Source organism: Pseudophryne corroboree, chromosome 10 (genome assembly GCF_028390025.1).
Source record: "Pseudophryne corroboree isolate aPseCor3 chromosome 10, aPseCor3.hap2, whole genome shotgun sequence".
Lineage (NCBI taxonomy): Eukaryota > Metazoa > Chordata > Amphibia > Anura > Myobatrachidae > Pseudophryne > Pseudophryne corroboree.
In genome coordinates this window covers 152892216-152907439 of record NC_086453.1, presented here as the reverse complement: position 1 = coordinate 152907439, position 15224 = coordinate 152892216, and the positions used below count along the sequence as shown (strand labels likewise).

The 15224-nt window shown below is 47.9% G+C and overlaps 1 protein-coding gene across 2 annotated transcripts in view; it reads left to right on the top strand.

Annotated features, from left to right (window-relative positions):
* The window catches only part of LOC134966277 (myosin-binding protein C, fast-type-like), a 273752-nt gene that overhangs the window by 44056 nt on the left and 214472 nt on the right, over positions 1–15224 (top strand). The gene's annotated exons all lie outside the window — the stretch shown is intronic.

The window sequence follows — 15224 nt, the reverse complement described above, 5'->3', positions numbered from 1 at the left end:
TGCTGCTGCGGTCAGATCTGAATTAGGCCCAGAATTAGGCTCTTAGTTTGATAAGGACTAAAGAAAGCAACAGGGAATGCTGAGTAGAGATGTGCACTTGAAATTTTTCGGGTTTTGTGTTTTGGTTTTGGGTTCGGTTCCGCGGCCGTGTTTTGGGTTCGACCGCGTTTTGGCAAAACCTCACCGAATATTTTTTGTCGGATTCGGGTGTGTTTTGGATTCGGGTGTTTTTTTCAAAAAACCCTAAAAAACAGCTTAAATCATAGAATTTGGGGGTCATTTTGATCCCAAAGTATTATTAACCTCAAAAACCATAATTTCCACTCATTTTCAGTCTATTCTGAACACCTCACACCTCACAATATTATTTTTAGTCCTAAAATTTGCACCGAGGTCGCTGGATGACTAAGCTAAGCGACCCTAGTGGCCGACACAAACACCTGGCCCATCTAGGAGTGGCACTGCAGTGTCACGCAGGATGGCCCTTCCAAAAAACACTCCCCAAACAGCACATGACGCAAAGAAAAAAAGAGGCGCAATGAGGTAGCTGTGTGAGTAAGCTAAGCGACCCTAGTGGCCGACACAAACACCTGGCCAATCTAGGAGTGGCACTGCAGTGTCACGCAGGATGGCCCTTCCAAAAAACACTCCCCAAACAGCACATGACGCAAAGAAAAAAAGAGGCGCAATGAGGTAGCTGTGTGAGTAAGCTAAGCGACCCTAGTGGCCGACACAAACACCTGGCCCATCTAGGAGAGGCACTGCAGTGTCACGCAGGATGGCCCTTCCAAAAAACACTCCCCAAACAGCACATGACGCAAAGAAAAAAAGAGGCGCAATGAGGTAGCTGTGTGAGTAAGATAAGCGACCCTAGTGGCCGACACAAACACCTGGCCCATCTAGGAGTGGCACTGCAGTGTCACGCAGGATGGCCCTTCAAAAAAATACTCCCCAAACAGCACATGACGCAAAGAAAGATTAAAGAAAAAAAGAGGTGCAAGATGGAATTGTCCTTGGGCCCTCCCACCCACCCTTATGTTGTATAAACAGGACATGCACACTTTAACCAACCCATCATTTCAGTGACAGGGTCTGCCACACGACTGTGACTGAAATGACGGGTTGGTTTGGACCCCCACCAAAAAAGAAGCAATTAATCTCTCCTTGCACAAACTGGCTCTACAGAGGCAAGATGTCCACCTCATCATCATCCTCCGATATATCACCGTGTACATCCCCCTCCTCACAGATTATCAATTCGTCCCCACTGGAATCCACCATCTCAGCTCCCTGTGTACTTTGTGGAGGCAATTGCTGCTGGTCAATGTCTCCACGGAGGAATTGATTATAATTCATTTTAATGAACATCATCTTCTCCACATTTTCTGGAAGTAACCTCGTACGCCGATTGCTGACAAGGTGAGCGGCGGCACTAAACACTCTTTCGGAGTACACACTTGTGGGAGGGCAACTTAGGTAGAATAAAGCCAGTTTGTGCAAGGGCCTCCAAATTGCCTCTTTTTCCTGCCAGTATAAGTACGGACTGTCTGACGTGCCTACTTGGATGCGGTCACTCATATAATCCTCCACCATTCTTTCAATGGGGAGAGAATCATATGCAGTGCTTGTAGACGACATGTCCGTAATCGGTGGCAGGTCCTTCAGTCCGGACCAGATGTCAGCATCAGCAGTCGCTACAGACTGCCCTGCATCACCGCCAGCGGGTGGGCTCGGAATTCTGAGCCTTTTCCTCGCACCCCCAGTTGCGGGAGAATGTGAAGGAGGAGATGTTGACAGGTCGCGTTCCGCTTGACTTGACAATTTTCTCACCAGCAGGTCTTTGAACCCCAGCAGACTTGTGTCTGCCGGAAAGAGAGATCCAAGGTAGGTTTTAAATCTAGGATCGAGCACGGTGGCCAAAATGTAGTGCTCTGATTTCAACAGATTGACCACCCGTGAATCCTTGTTAAGCGAATTAAGGGCTCCATCCACAAGTCCCACATGCCTAGCGGAATCGCTCTGTGTTAGCTCCTCCTTCAATGTCTCCAGCTTCTTCTGCAAAAGCCTGATGAGGGGAATGACCTGACTCAGGCTGGCAGTGTCTGAACTGACTTCACGTGTGGCAAGTTCAAAGGGCAGCAGAACCTTGCACAACGTTGAAATCATTCTCCACTGCGCTTGAGACAGGTGCATTCCACCTCCTATATCGTGCTCAATTGTATAGGCTTGAATGGCCTTTTGCTGCTCCTCCAACCTCTGAAGCATATAGAGGGTTGAATTCCACCTCGTTACCACTTCTTGCTTCAGATGATGGCAGGGCAGGTTCAGGCGTTTTTGGTGGTGCTCCAGTCTTCTGTACGTGGTGCCTGTACGCCGAAAGTGTCCCGCAATTCTTCTGGCCACCGACAGCATCTCTTGCACGCCCCTCTCGTTTTTTAAATAATTCTGCACCACCAAATTCAAGGTATGTGCAAAACATGGGACGTGCTGGAATTTGCCCATATTTAATGCACACACAATATTGCTGGCGTTGTCCGATGCCACAAACCCACAGGAGAGTCCAATTGGGGTAAGCCATTCCGCGATGATCTTCCTCAGTTTCCGTAAGAGGTTTTCAGCTGTGTGCGTATTCTGGAAACCGGTGATACAAAGCGTACCCTGCCTAGGAAAGAGTTGGCGTTTGCGAGATGCTGCTACTGGTGCCGCCGCTGCTGTTCTTGCGGCGGGAGTCCATACATCTACCCAGTGGGCTGTCACAGTCATATAGTCCTGACCCTGCCCTGCTCCACTTGTCCACATGTCCGTGGTTAAGTGGACATTGGGTACAGCTGCATTTTTTAGGACACTGGTGACTCTTTTTCTGAGGTCTGTGTACATTTTCGGTATCGCCTGCCTAGAGAAATGGAACCTAGATGGTATTTGGTACCGGGGACACAGTACCTCCAACAAGTCTCTAGTTGGCTCTGCAGTAATGATGGATACCGGAACCACGTTTCTCACCACCCAGGATGCCAAGGCCTCAGTTATCCGCTTTGCAGCAGGATGACTGCTGTGATATTTCATCTTCCTCGCAAAGGACTGTTGGACAGTCAATTGCTTGGTGGAAGTAGTAAAAGTGGTCTTACGACTTCCCCTCTGGGATGACCATCGACTCCCAGCAGCAACAACAGCAGCGCCAGCAGCAGTAGGCGTTACACGCAAGGATGCATAGGAGGAATCCCAGGCAGGAGAGGACTCGTCAGAATTGCCAGTGACATGGCCTGCAGGACTATTGGCATTCCTGGGGAAGGAGGAAATTGACACTGAGGGAGTTGGTGGGGTGGTTTGCGTGAGCTTGGTTACAAGAGGAAGGGATTTACTGGTCAGTGGACTGCTTCCGCTGTCGCCCAAAGTTTTTGAACTTGTCACTGACTTATTATGAATGCGCTGCAGGTGACGTATAAGGGAGGATGTTCCGAGGTGGTTAACGTCCTTACCCCTACTTATTACAGCTTGACAAAGGCAACACACGGCTTGACAAATGTTGTCCGCATTTCTGTTGAAATACTTCCACACCGAAGAGCTGATTTTTTTGGTATTTTCACCAGGCATGTCAACGGCCCTATTCCTCCCACGGACAACAGGTGTCTCCCCGGGTGCCTGACTTAAACAAACCACCTCACCATCAGAATCCTCCTTGTCAATTTCCTCCCCAGCGCCAGCAACACCCATATCCTCCTCATCCTGGTGTACTTCAACACTGACATCTTCAATCTGACTATCAGGAACTGGACTGCGGGTGCTCCTTCCAGCACTTGCAGGGGGCGTGCAAATGGTGGAAGGCGCATGCTCTTCACGTCCAGTGTTGGGAAGGTCAGGCATCGCAACCGACACAATTGGACTCTCCTTGTGGATTTGGGATTTCGAAGAACGCACAGTTCTTTGCTGTGCTTTTGCCAGCTTGAGTCTTTTCATTTTTCTAGCGAGAGGCTGAGTGCTTCCATCCTCATGTGAAGCTGAACCACTAGCCATGAACATAGGCCAGGGCCTCAGCCGTTCCTTGCCACTCCGTGTGGTAAATGGCATATTGGCAAGTTTACGCTTCTCCTCCGACAATTTTATTTTAGATTTTTGAGTCCTTTTTTTACTGATATTTGGTGTTTTGGATTTTACATGCTCTGTACTATGACATTGGGCATCGGCCTTGGCAGACGACATTGCTGGCATTTCATCGTCTCGGCCATGACTAGTGGCAGCAGCTTCAGCACGAGGTGGAAGTCGATCTTGATCTTTCCCTATTTTTGGAACCTCAACATTTTTGTTCTCCATATTTTAATAGGCACAACTAAAAGGCACCTCAGGTAAACAATGGAGATGGATGGATACTAGTATACTTATGGATGACGAGCGACTGCCGACACAGAGGTAGCTACAGCCGTGGACTACCGTACTGTGTCTGCTGCTAATATAGACTGGATGATAATGAGATAAAATTAAAATATATATATATATATATATATATATATATATATCACACTAGTACTGCAGCCGGACAGGTATATATTATGTAATGACGGACCTGCTGGACACTGTCTGTCAGACTCAGCACTGCAGACTCCTAAAGTAAGCTACTAGTATCAAGAAGATAGAAAAAAAAATAAACCACGGGTAGGTGGTATACAATTATGGATGGACGAGCGACTGCCGACACAGAGGTAGCTACAGCCATGGACTACCGTACTGTGTCTGCTGCTAATATAGACTGGATGATAATGAGATAAAATTAAAATATATATATATATATATATATATATATATATCACACTAGTACTGCAGCCGGACAGGTATATATTATGTAATGACGGACCTGCTGGACACTGTCTGCAGAATGCGTTTATAAAAACACCACACGACGAGTGTTTAACTTTTTCAGGCAGACAATCACAATATACTGGTGGTCAGCAGACAATCACAATACTGGTGGTCAGTGGTCACTGGTCAGTCACACTGGCAGTGGCACTCTGGCAGCAAAAGTGTGCACTGTACTTAAAATATGTACTCCTGCTATAACTGCTCCCCAGTCTCCCCCACAATTAAGCTGTGTGAGCAGTGAGCACTCAGCACAGTCAGATAATGATATACAGTATTACATATGATGCAGCACACTGGGCTGAGCACAGATATGGTATGTGACTGTGTCACACTGTGTATCGTTTTTTTTCAGGCAGAGAACGGATTAATTAAACTGGTGGTCACTGGTCACACTATCAGCAGCAAGTAGTACTCCTCCTAATAATATGCTCCCCAAAATTTGTGTCTCTCTCTAGTACTCTAGTCTAAACGGAGAGGACGCCAGCCACGTCCTCTCCCTATCAATCTCAATGCACGTGTGAAAAGGGCAGCGACGCGCGGCTCCTTATATAGAATCCGAGTCTCGCGATAGAATCCGAGCCTCGCGAGAATCCGACAGCGGGATGATGACGTTCGGGCGCGCTCGGGTTAACCGAGCAAGGCGGGAAGATCCGAGTCGCTCGGCCCCGTGTAAAAAAACCTGAAGTTCGGGCGGGTTCGGATTCCGAGGAACCGAACCCGCTCATCACTAATGCTGAGGTTAAAGAAACAGTGAGAAATTGCCTGGACATTTGTCTGACCAGTCTGCTTATTTGATCTCATGTCATGGGAGTCTGATACTCCTCAGTTTTTTTTCAGCCAGGGAGCGCTGAGCTGTTTTTTTGACAGCTTTGTTTAGACTTTTCTCTCCTTCTCTGCCAGTGCTCAGGATTGCTGGGTTGTCTAAAGCTCTCTTGTCCAATATGTAATAAACTAGACTTACAGAGTCAGTGGGGGGTATCCAATTAGGTGCAATGAAACATCGGCAATGAAAGACGGGATTTTTTAACAATTTTAGCGGTTTAACGGATATCCAATTAGATCTCCCGTAAAAACAATATTTTTTTTGTGTGACACCTGTGTGTTTTTGCCACCGCAGACCCGAAAAGCCGAACTGATCGGGGACTTTGTTTTCGCCATCCTGAGGCAAGTGAAACAAAATTCCTGATAAGCCGTGTGACCCCTCTAGTCAGTGTCCCATGCCTGCCACAGTAGCAGATGGGGACTGGAGATAGACTCATTGGGGGTTATTCTGAACCCGATCGAACGCTGCACTTCTTCGCAGCCGTGCGATCGGGTTGGAACTGCGCATGCGTGGTGGCCGGATTGCGCAGGCGCATCGTTGCCCGATGACGGCCGTCGCCAGGCAGTGACGCCTCCAGCGAGGCGACCGCAAGAAGATTGACAGGAGGAATGCAGATCCGGGCGTCAACTCACCGTTTTCGGGGCGTGGAGATCCGAACGCAGGAGTGTCGAGGCATTTGGAGGGCGGATGCCTGACATCAATTCCGGGACCTGCAACGCTGAAGTGATCACACAGGGTAAGTAACTCTTACCCTAGTCTACTTCTGCACAAAACTTTTTTTGCATAGCAGGGCTGCACAAGCGTTCGCAGCCTTGCTATGCAAAAATCCACTCCCCCATAGGCGGCGTCTAGTTGATCGCACGGGCTACAAAAAGTTGCAGCATGCGATCAACTCGGAATGACCCCCATTGCTCACTGGGCAACAAGGTAACACAGTAGCAAGCATTGCTGCCTTTCAGCACTGGGGTTCTTTGTTGGTTTCCAACCAGGGCCTTGTATGTCTGTTTTCTCTTACGTCCTAGGATATACTGGGAGTCCATTTAGTACCATGGGGTATAGACTGGTCCACTAGGAGTCTTGGGCACTTTAAGAATTTGATAGTGTGCGCTGGCTCCTCCCTCTATGCCCCTCTTACCAGACTCAAGTTTAGAAAATATGCCCGGAGCAGCCGATTACGCATATGGAAGCTCATGAAGAGTTTTCTGCATTTATTTTATATACAGGTTGAGTATCCCTTATCCAAAATGCTTGGGACCAGAGGAATTTTGGATATGGGATTTTTCCGTATTTTGGAATAATTGCATACCATAATGAGATATCATGGTGATGGGACCTAAATCTAAGCACAGAATGCATTTATGTTTCATATACACCTTATACACACAGCCTGAAGTCAATTTTAGCCAATCATTTTTATAACTTTGTGCATTGAACAAAGTGTGTGTACATTCACACAATTAATTTATGTTTCATATACACCTTATACACATAGCCTGAAGGTCATTTAATACAATATTTTTAATAACTTATGTATTAAACAAAGTTTGTGTACATTTAGCCATCAAAAAACAAAGGTTTCAGTATTTCACTCTCACTCAAAAAAGTCCGTATTTCGGAATATTCCGTATTTCGGAATATTTGGATATGGGATACTCAACCTGTATTCGTTATTTTCAGGCAGGACTGGATGGCACCAGCCTGCCTGCTTCGTGGGACTTAGGGGGGAGAACGGCCCAACCTCTTGAAGGGTTAATGGCCCCATTCTCCGCTGACAGGACACTAGCTCCTGAGTGAACTATTCACAAGCCCACCACTGCGAGCGTACATTCCATCAGCACGCCGCCACCCCTAACAGAGCCAGAAGAAAGAAGAATGGTGAGTACTAAGCCGGTGTCCCGGTTAGCGGGTCGCCGGCCATTATGCGGCACAAGGGTACAGAGACGCACGGCTTCTTCATGGGGTGGCTGGGTCTCCAGACTCAGTACACAGTGCAGATGCACAGCTTCTGAGGGAGCGAACGGAGTCTAAGTACACTATACATGTACACAGTACCCAGACTGGCATCACAGACTTAAAAGGGGGCTGACTCCATTTTAAGCACTAAAATTTACCTCAGCCAGTATAAATAAAAAGCGGGAAGACTGCGCACCATTGCAGGGGCAGGGCTTCACTATGAGCGGATCCAGCAGCTCACAGGCGCCATTTTCCCTCTGCAGCGGACACAGATGCTGACTGACAGGGACGCGCAGCTCCTCCGGAGAGACTCCAGATTACCTCAGCGGTACCAGGAGGTCATAGCAGGGGGGAGCGATTACTAGTGTACTAACTCCCCAATCTGGGAACTTAGTCTGCGACCCGGCTAAGCTTGGCACTAGCAGTAAGGGTGCCATGTGCTGGTTCCATACTTTCTCTGTGTCTCCCTGGAAGGGCTCTTTGTGGGTTTCTTGTGCAATTTAACCTTTTCTTGTGTGTGTATGCTGTCACTATTACAGTATGTCAGGCAAAGAATGTGATTCATGCAAGGCACAGTGTTCCTCTTCTCCATGGGGTTTACCAGTGTGTTCTCAATGTACTTTCCCTTGCCAGGCTAGCAGGGCAGAGTCAGCATGGCTATATTCCATAAGGGGAATGATTTCCAATATTTCCACAAAATTGTCCCGCAATGAGAAAGAGACACAATTCTTAAGACAATCTATGACTGAGCTTATGAAAAGAGACTCGGTAGCCCGACCAGCGTCTCAGTCCCCTGTCATTTGTCCACAAAAACGTATTTTAGCCAATATCCTGTAATCTGACTCTGATGATTAGAGGTCAGACATGGAGGAGGGGGACTCAGAGGTGGGGGAGAGTACTCTGTCGTAGGGAATAGAAGCTCTCATAGAGGCTATAAGAGAAGTTCTGCATATTTTTTATAAGGTGACAGAGGACAGTGAGGAATCTTATTTTAATATAAAAAATAAATCCTCAGCCCCTTTTCCTGTCTCAAAGGAACTAAATACCCTGTTTGGACAACCGTGGGTTAATCCTGATAGGAAATTTATAATTCCTAAAAGGTTGTTTTCATCTTTTCCTTTTCCTCCTGAGGATAGGAAAAAAATGGGAAAATCCACCGATAGTGGATGCATCAGTATCCAGGCTGTCACGGAAAATTGTATTGCCAGTTCCGGGTGCAGCCTCCCTGAAAGATGCGGCTGATCATAGAATTGAGACCACACTCAAATCCTTATATACAGCTGCTGGGGTGGCCCAGAAACCCACTATACCATGTGCATGGATTACAAAGGCCATTGCCAAATGGTCGGGTAACCTAATTGAGGGGCTACATACCTTACCTTAAGAGGAGATTTTTTTACTCCTGCAGCATATACAGGACTCTGCGAACTTTATGGTGGAAGCCATAAAAGAAATAGGCTTGCTTAATGCACATACCATTGCTATGGCGGTGTCAACATGCAGGGGCTTATGGCTACGCCAATGGACTGCTGACACAGACTCCAGGAGAGGAGTGGAAGGCCTACCCTTCACAGGAAAGGCCTTATTTGGAGATGAACTAGACAAATGGATCTCCAAAGCTACTGCGGGTAAGTCCACATATCTTCCTTCTGCAGCTCCCCCAGCCAGGAAGGCTTATTCAGGCCCCAATTGCAGTCCTTTCGGACTGCCAAGTTTAAGGGCAAACCCAGAGGTTCTTCTACAGCCAATAGAGGCTCTAGAGGTAAACCACGAAAAACAGCAACTGCCGGTTCACAGAAACAGGGCTCCAGCTCTGCTTCCTCAAAACCTTCAGCATGACTGTGGACCGAGATGCCTGGAGGACTGTCAGGTGGGAGCCCAACTAAAATTCTTTAGTCATGTCTGGACAAGTTCGTGCCAGGACCCCTGGATCATAGATCTTATTTCACAGGGCTACAGACTGTAGTTCCAGGAGCTCCCACCTCACAGATTCTTCAAATCAGGCTTACCAGTTTCACAAGAGGCAAGTATAACTTTACAGGATGCCATTCAAAAAACTGGTACAGACTCAGGTCATTGTTCCAGTTCCACCTCATCTGCGAATGAAGGGGTATTATTCCAACTTGTTTCTAGTACCGAAACCGGACGGTTCGGTAAGACAGATTCTGAACCTCAAGTCGTTGAACCTGTACTTAAAAATGTTCAAATTAAAGATGGAGTGTCTGAGAGCAGTGATCTCAGGTCTGGTGGAGGGGGGAATTCCTAGGGGTATATGCAATTGCGGTCGAATTCCCGAAATTGTCGAATTTCGGGTCATTTTCGCCAAAAAAAAAAAAAAAATCGTCAATGCAATTCAGTGCTTTCCGTCAAAAAAACTGACTTTCAAAATTCGACTTTTTGAAATTCGACTTTTTGCAAATTCGACTTTTCTGCAATGATACAAGTGCTGCAATTCGACAAAAGCATATTCAATTCAAGTTTGGAAATTCGACAGCAGTGCTTTTAGACAGTAAATTCGTCATTTTCAATCCGCCACACTTTGGAGGGTGAAAACAATAAAAAAAATTTAAAACATGTTTTTTTTGGTGTTATTTTTGGGGGAATAGCATATCTATTTATATTAGAAGGGATTAGGTACTTTTTTTTTTTTTTTTTGGAGGCACAAGTATTATTTATATATATTTTTTAAAATATTATTATTATTTTTTTTATTTTATTTTTTTAGTGGTGGAACGGGAAAATTAAAAAAAAAAAAATGGCGTGGGGTCCCCCCTCCAAAGCATAACTAGCCTCGGGCTCTTCGAGCTGGTCCTGGTTCTAAAAATGCGGGGAAAAATTGGGCAGGGATCCCCCGTATTTTTAAAACCAGCACCGGGCTCTGCGACTGATGCTGGTGCAAAAAACTACGGGGGACAAAAAGAGTAGGGGTCCCCCGTATTTTATACACCAGCATCGGGCTCCACTAGCTGGACAGATAATGCCACAGCCGGGGGTCACTTTTATGCAGTGCCCTGCGGCCGTGGCATTAAATATCCAACTAGTCACCCCTGGCCGGGGTACCCTGGGGGAGTGGGGACCCCTTCAATCAAGGGGTCCCCCCCCCAGCCACCCAAGGGCCAGGGGTGAAGCCCGAGGCTGTCCCCCCCATCCAATGGCTGCGGATGGGAGGCTGATAGCCTAGAGTAAAATGACAAGAATATTGTTTTTTCCAGAAGAACTACAAGTCCCAGCAAGCCTCCCCCGCAAGCTGGTACTTGGAGAACCACAAGTACCAGCATGCGGGAGAAAAACGGGCCCGCTGGTACCTGTAGTTCTACTGGAAAAAAAAATACCCAAATAAAAACAGGACACAGACACCGTGACAGTAAAACTTTATTACACACTGCCGACACACACATACTTACCTATGTTGACACGCCGACTGCCACGGTCTCCGACGATCCGAGGGTACCTGTGAAAACAATTATACTCACCTTCCAGCGTCCAGAGGTACATCCACGTCCAGAGATACATCCACGTACTTGGCAAAAAAAGAAAACGGACACACGTTCCATACCGGACTGAAAGGGGTCCCATGCTGACACATGAGACCCCTTACCCCGAATGCCGGGACACCACGTGACTCCTGTCACTGAAGTCCCTTCAGCCAATCAGGAAGCGCTACTTCCGTGGCGCTCACCTGATTGGATGTGCGCTGTCTGTGCTGTGACAGCGCATCGCACAGCTCCGTCCATTATATTCAATGGTGGGAACTTAGCGGCTAGCGGTGAGGTCACCCGCCGGTCAGCGGCTGACCGCGGGTAACCCCACCGCTGACGGCAAAGTTCCCACCATTGAAACTAATGGAGCGGCTTTGCGATGCGCTGTCTGACAGCTCAGACAGCGCACAGCCAATCAGGTGAGCGCCACGGAAGTAGCGCTTCCTGATTGGCTGAAGGGACTTCAGTGACAGGAGTCATGTGATGTCCCGGCATTCGTGGAAAGGGGTCTCATGTGAAAGCATGGGACCCCTTTCAGTCCGGCATGGAACGGGTGTTCGTTTTCTTTTTTTAACAAGTTCGTGGATTATCTCTGGACGTGGATGTACCTCTGGACGCTGGAAGGTGAGTATAATTGTTTTCACAGGTACCCTCGGATCGTCGGAGACCGTGGCAGTCGGCGTGTCAACATAGGTAAGTATGTGTGTGTCGGCAGTGTGTAATAAAGTTTTACTTGTCACGGTGTGTGTGTCCAGTTTTTATTTGGGTATTTTTTTTCCAGTAGAACTACAGGTACCAGCGGGCCCGGTTTTCTCCCGCATGCTGGTACTTGTGGTTCGCCAAGTACCAGCTTGCGGGGGAGGCTTACTGGGACTTGTAGTACTGCTGGAAAAAACAATATTCTTGTCATTTTACTCAAGGCTATCAGCCTCCCATCCGCAGCCTTTGGATGGGGGGGGACAGCCTCGGGCTTCACCCCTGGCCCTTGGGTGGCTGGGGGGGGGACCCCTTGATTGAAGGGGTCCCCACTCCCCCAGGGTACCCCGGCCAGGGGTGACTAGTTGGATATTTAATGCCACGGCCGCAGGGCGCTGTATAAAAGTGACCCCCGGCTGTGGCATTATCTGTCCAGCTAGTGGAGCCCGATGCTGGTGTATAAAATACGGGGGACCCCTACTCTTTTTGTCCCCCGTATTTTTTGCACCAGCATCAGGTGCAGAGCCCGGTGCTGGTTTTAAAAATACGGGGGATCCCCTGTCAATTTTTACCCCGCATTTTTAGAACCAGGACCAGCTCGAAGAGCCCGAGGCTGGTTATGCTTTGGAGGGGGGACCCCACGCCATTTTTTTCCGGGTTTTTCCCGTTTTTTCCCGTTTTTTAATTCGCGGCAAAATCCGGCAAATCGGCCGTTTTTCGCCCGCGGGACTGTCGAATCCGTTTTTCATTGAATATGGTGAATTCCGGCAGCCACCTGCCGGAATTCACCTGTCGATTTGTGTCGAATTAAAAAACGGCGATAATTTGCCGCGATTCGCCGTGAATTGCATATACCCCCTAGTGTCTCTGGACATCAAGGATGCGTGCCTTCACATTCCGATCTGGCCACCTCATCAGGCCTATCTATGATTTGCACTGCAGGACTGTCACTACCAGTTCCAGGCCCTACCATTTGGTCTCTCCACGGCACCGGGCGGGTTCACCAAGGTGATGGCAGAGATGATGTTTCTACTCTGCAAAGAGGGAGTGAACATAATTCTGTACCTGGACAATCTTCTGATAAAGGCAACCTCCCAGGGAGCGGTTGTTGGACAGCATTGCCCTCTCAACCAGACTACCCCTGGTTCACGGTAGATTCTGAACCTTCTGAAATCTCACCTAGAGCCAACACGGAGGCTTCCTTTCCTGGGAATGATACTGGACACAGAGTCTCAGAGAGTGTTCCTTCCCTTGGAAAAGGCTATGGTAATCCAGTCGATGGTTCGGGCTGTCCTGAAGCCAACCCTGATCTCGGTGCATCTGTGCATTTGTCTTCTGGGGAACATGGTGGCCTCTTACGAGGCGCTTCAGTACGGAAGGTTTCATGCAAGACCCTTTCAGCTCGATCTGTTGGACAAATGGCCCGGATCGCATCTTCACATGCACCAGAGGATCCGTCTGTCGCCAAAAGTCAGGATCTCTCTTCTATGGTGGATTCAGACTTCTCACCTAATCGAGGGACGACGGTTCGGGATTCAGAATTGGATTCTGCTAACCAAAGACGCAAGCCTCAGAGGTTTGTGAGCAGTCACCCAGGGGATTCAGTTTCAGGGAAGATGGTCAAGTCAGGAAGCCATCCTTCCAATAAACATCCTGGAACTCAAGGTTGTCTACAACGCCTTTCTGCAGGCCTCATCTCTACTTCGGGAATCAGGCCATTCAAGTCCAATCGGACAATGTGACGGTGGTGATGTACATAAACTGGCAGGGTGGAACCAAAAGCAGAGCAGCAATGTCAGAGTTGTCAAGAATTCTCCTCTGGGTGGAAAAACACACTGTGGCGTTGTCGGGGGTCTTCATTCTGGGAGTAGACAACTGGGAAGCAGACTTCCTCAGCAGGCCTGCACACGGGGGAGTGGGGTCTTCACTCGGAGGTGTTCAGGCACTTGACACGTCAGTGGGGATATCCACAAATCTACTTGATGGCCTCTCATCTCAACAAGAAGCTCACAGGCAGTGGCGGTAGATGATCTGATGACTCCATGGGTCTGTTAGATGGTATATGTGTTTTCTCCACTTCCTCTGATTCCAAGAATTCTAAAAAAAATAAAAAGGAAAAAGGTTCAAGCAATCCTCATTGCTGCGAACTGGCCAAGAAGGGCCTGGTATGTGGATCTTCTGGAGATGCTCCTCGAAGGTCCGTGGCCTCTACCTCTTCGAAAGGATATTCTGCAGCATGCCCCGTTCATCTATCAAGACTTACCATGGCTACGTTTAACAGCATGTAAGTTGAACGGCTGATTCTAGCCAGGAGAGGGATTCCTGACAGAGTCATCCCAACTATGACCCAAGCCAGAAAGGGGTAACGTCTAAACATTACCATCGTATCTGGAAGAAATATGTCTCTTGGTGTGAGAGCAGATAATATTCTGCGGTGGAATTTCATCTGGGACGTTTCCTGCTTTTTCTGCAGTCGGGAGTGGATGTGGGCTTACATCTAGGCTTCATAAAAGTCCAGATTTCGGCCTTGTCTATTTTCTTTCAGAAGCAATTGGCTTCTCTCCCTGAGGTCCAGACGTTCTTGAAAAGTGTTCTGCACATCCAACCTCCTACTGTGCCTCCCACGGCACCTTGGTATCTCAATTTGGTGCTGCAATTCTCCCAATAGGACTTGTTTGAACCGTTACAGGAGGCTGACGTAAAATACCTTATGTGGAAGACCATCACACTGTTGGCCTTGGCCTCAGCAAGATGTGTGTCGGAGCTAGGGGCTTTGTCTCATAAGAGTCCCTACTTAATTTTTCATGAGGACAGAGCTGAACTTAGAACTCGTCAGCAATTTCTTCCCAAGGTGGTGTCTGCTTTTCACATCAACCAACCTATTGTGGTTCCAGTTGTTGCGGACACCTTTACTACTTCAAAGTCTTTGGATGTGAGGGCTTTGAAGGTGTATGTAAAGAGAACAGCTTGTCATAGAAAATCAGACTCGCTGTTCGTTCTCTATGATCCCAATAAGATTGGGTGTCCTGCTTCAAAGCAGTCAATTGCACGCTGGATCAGGCTCACTATCCTGCATGTTTATTCTTCGTCAGGATTGCTGGTTCCAAAATCTGTACAGGCCCACTCTACTAAGTCGGTGGGTTCTTCTTGGGCGGCTGCCCGGGGTGTCTCAGCTTTACAGCTCTGCCGAGCTGCTACTTGGTCGGGTTTGAACAAGTTTGCAAAATTTAACAAGTTCGAGATCTTGGCCTCTGAGGACACTCAGATTGGTCAGTCGGTTCTGCAGGAACCTCAGCACTCTCCCACCTGGTTTGGGAGCTTTGGTACTTCCCCATGGTACTAAATGGATTCCCAGTATCCTCTAGGACATAAGAGAAAATAGGATTTTAATTACCTACCGGTAAATCCTTTTCTCGTAGTCC